The following is a 3,498-nucleotide window of genomic DNA, read 5'->3' on the forward strand; positions in this document are numbered from 1 at the left end:
CCCCCCCCCACACACACACGCACGCAACGGCACACACCTGTCGACACGAACTCACCACATCACACATCGTCTCGCGAGCGCGCCGCGTCCTCACCTGGAAGCAGAACAAAAGCCATATGGTCAGTCGAGCAGCCCATTCCAAAACAGTGAGCAAACAATCACACAACCGCCCGCCCGCGCGCCACCTCGCGCAGTGTGTTCGGCTCCGAAACACAAAAGGGCGGAAAGACGTGTATGCGCGGACCACACCGCGGGAGGCGACAACGATATCCATAGGGGGTCGATACACACACACACAAGTTGAGCCGCGCCGTCGCGAATGTTTATGTAAAGACCGCGCAGCATCGAAGCACGCACGCAGGCACGCACGCACTCGCGCGCACTACTCCTAAAATAAAGTTCCTCAAACGCGTGTGTTTGGTGTATATGCATTTGTTATTCGGACGTGCCGCGCCGCGGACAGGGGCGGACAAGCAAACGGGGAAGCCGCCCTGCCCGGCCCGGCCAATGAAAGTATCGAACCATATGTGAAGTAATAATGCGCGCAGATTTATCGCACAGTGTCATCGCGCGGGCGCCGCGAGCTAAAATGATTCCCCGGCCGTTTGTCAAACGGGATCAGTCGGGAGCAGCGCGCCGGCAGCCAGCCGCAACCAGCAGACATCCATATTTCAGTCCAACGGAGGCGGGGCGTTGCGGGGCGTGGCGGGGCGTGGCGGGGCGTGGCGGGGCGTGACCCTTGTCCCCCGTGGGCGGCTGCTACTCCGCGCTGCGCGCAGAGGGTGCGGAATACGACAGAGGTGGGCAGGCCCACTCAAAAACGGCGCAGAGCGGGCGGAGGCTCGGGCGGAGGCCTACACGCTGCACTTCGCAGCGCGCGCTGACGGTTGCGCTGCTGAGCACCTAAAACAAGGCTCCTCCACAAAAGAGATTAAAAATTATGGCGAGAAAAAAAAAGGGGGGGGGGAACAAAACCACGAAACAAACTTGTGTGCTCCCGTCTGTATCACACTGAATTAGCAACCGAGTACGCTTGTATAGTCGCCGCCTATCCCCATCCCCCATTTTCCTTCTCCTGAACGTAGGGGAGCAGGTGACCGCAGCTGACCGGCAGCCGACGCACAGTGGGCGGAGAATCGAGCCACACCGACCCGGACAAAACATATAGCAGCCCCGCGCGGTGGTGGTCGGTGGTGGTCCCGGCGGCGCACAACACACGCCACCGCTCGGTACTAGACAGAAAGGCAAATAAATGGGAATGGGCAATCCGAAAAGGCCCTTTGTATGTGAGGAAAATAAGTGGTACTCGGTAACCTTTTCATCGTCCTCATCCGGGGGGCATCGCACGCATGCCTGCGGGCCCCGCCGAGCGGCGCAGTGTGGCGGGGCGTGGAGGGGCAGGGCGGGGGGCGGGGCGTAGAGGGGCGGGGCGTAGAGGGGCGGGGGGGGGGGGCCCCCCCCGCGGGCCTGCTCAGGGTGATTAATCACCCCAAGAGCAAAGAGAGCGCCGCGCCGGGCTGCGCCGAGGGTAATGGCATGACAGACCAACGCAGCGTGGCGGGGCGTGGCGGGGCGTGGCGGGGCGTGGCGGGGCGTGGTGGCGGGCCGGGACATGGCGGCGAGGCGGGACATGGCGGCGGGGCGGGGCGCAAGAGGTGGCTCCCACCACACACATACCACCACCTAGGAATACTACACGTAAAACGACACCGAGTTCTGCTAACAAACTGCTGGAAAGCAGAAAAGAACATCAAAAATAAAAAAAAATCGAAAAAAAGGGGCACACTGTTTTAAATTTGCAAGTCAAATAAATAGGAAGGTGGCATTCAGAGCCCACAGTAACAACACAGCTCTGCGCGGTGTCGCAGAGCTGGGGCTGGGGACGAGTCAGTCCCGGACCGGCAGGAAGGGGAAAATGATATGACTTTGCACCGCTTCGTTACACTCCCAGCGTCTTCCCTTCGGTTGTATCATCGACCTATTAAAACGAAAGAAATTAAAACAAAATTGTGAACTCGGCAGGATTCGCGAGAACCAATCCAGTGGAAATGTTGAAGCGCTCTCCGCCCCTCCCAACCTCCTCCTCCAGCCTGCCTCCTCTCATCAAAGCTAACCCGGCCGACCGGCAGAACTGGGCAGAAAACGCCAGCGAAACGCCGGCGGGACAGGCCGCGCTTGATCACGCTGTTTCCAATAATTTCCTTTCAATTCTTTTTTATATAGCAGCAGCAGTCCCGCAGCGAGACACACGCGAGAAAACTGCATTTACTCAACCCAATTTAAAGAAATAAAATTATGAATATTAAAAAATTGCATTGTGAGAGAAAACTGAAAACTGCTTATTTTCTTATGAGCTGTGTTGGTGACCCTGAAGTCCTTGTTTCATGAAGCCACGCAGTTGTCGGGGAGGGTTGGAAGGGGGCGGTGGGGGGATGCGCAAGTCGACTTGTCATCTCGAGAGTGGCGGCGCGAGGCAAGGGGGCGGGCGTTGGGCGTCTCTGTCCGGATGAGATGAGTCGACTCGTCTGTCGCAAAGGCCGATTTTTCTTGGAAGGGAAGATCCTGCAGTCCCCCGGATTTGGCACCACAGGATGGGCGTGAGAGAAGGAGGAAGTCGAGCAGGGAGGACGGCGGAGGATGGAAAGCACACAAAAAATGAAAAAAAAAGCACTCACGTAATTTTTCGGTCTTACGCCCGAATGAATCCTCAGCAGTGGTAGTCGAGTAATAAGAAAAGGAACATGAAAAAAATCAGAGGATACAGCCAGCAGACGCGATGTAGGAAATCAATGCACGTGTGTAGGGGGAGGCGCACGACGTCGGGCGAGGGGAGGGGGAAGACGGACGGGGTTTGATATATTGTTGGTGCAAACGGAGCCAAGTGCAGTCGGGCGGGCGCGGCGGGGCGCAGCGGGGCGCGGCAGGGCGCGGTGAGGCGTGGCGGGGCGGGGCTGGCACGGAACACCTCGCGCTTGACACACACATGACGGCGGGGGCGCGTGCAGAATGCAAAACAGATAAAATAAGCTGACATTATGCATGAGTGCCGAGGCGAGTCGGTATACATATGTGAAGAGAGGCGGGAGGGGGAGGGGGAGCGAGAGAGAGAGAGAGAGAGAGAGAGAGAGAGGGGGGGGGGAGAGTCAATGTGGGCGAGCGAAAAATAAAAAGATTTCGCGGCCCAATCGGCTCTGCATGGCATAAGTCCCTGGGTAGGCCTGCACACTGATAAACAAAGTGTTTAACTGGCGTGCACATGCAAGTGATCAACACTATGTTGCACACTTCACAGTGATCGCCTTGATGTTTGAATACTATTGAGTGCTAAACATGATACTTTGAACACATCAAAGTGTTCAAATTTACTGTGGAACACTTCGAACTATTTAGATATCCAGTCAAACAGTGTGCGTGTGCAATATAGTGTTGAGCACTTGCATGTGCACACCAGTTGAACACTTTATTTATCAGTGCAGTCGGCAGCAGCTCTCGTGCCCC

The 3,498-nt window shown here is 56.9% G+C and overlaps 1 protein-coding gene across 1 annotated transcript in view; it reads right to left on the bottom strand.

Annotated features, from left to right (window-relative positions):
* The window catches only part of LOC113210382 (neuroligin-2-like), a 73,403-nt gene that overhangs the window by 24,753 nt on the left and 45,152 nt on the right, over positions 1–3,498 (bottom strand). Inside the window, exon 3 of the mRNA XM_052263847.1 lies at positions 56–94. The gene's annotated coding sequence lies outside the window, so the exon portion shown is untranslated. The remainder of the gene's footprint in view (positions 1–55; positions 95–3,498) is intronic.

Source organism: Frankliniella occidentalis, unplaced genomic scaffold (genome assembly GCF_000697945.3).
Source record: "Frankliniella occidentalis isolate FOCC.00 unplaced genomic scaffold, Focc_3.1 Scaffold14, whole genome shotgun sequence".
Taxonomy (NCBI): Eukaryota; Metazoa; Arthropoda; class Insecta; order Thysanoptera; family Thripidae; genus Frankliniella; species Frankliniella occidentalis.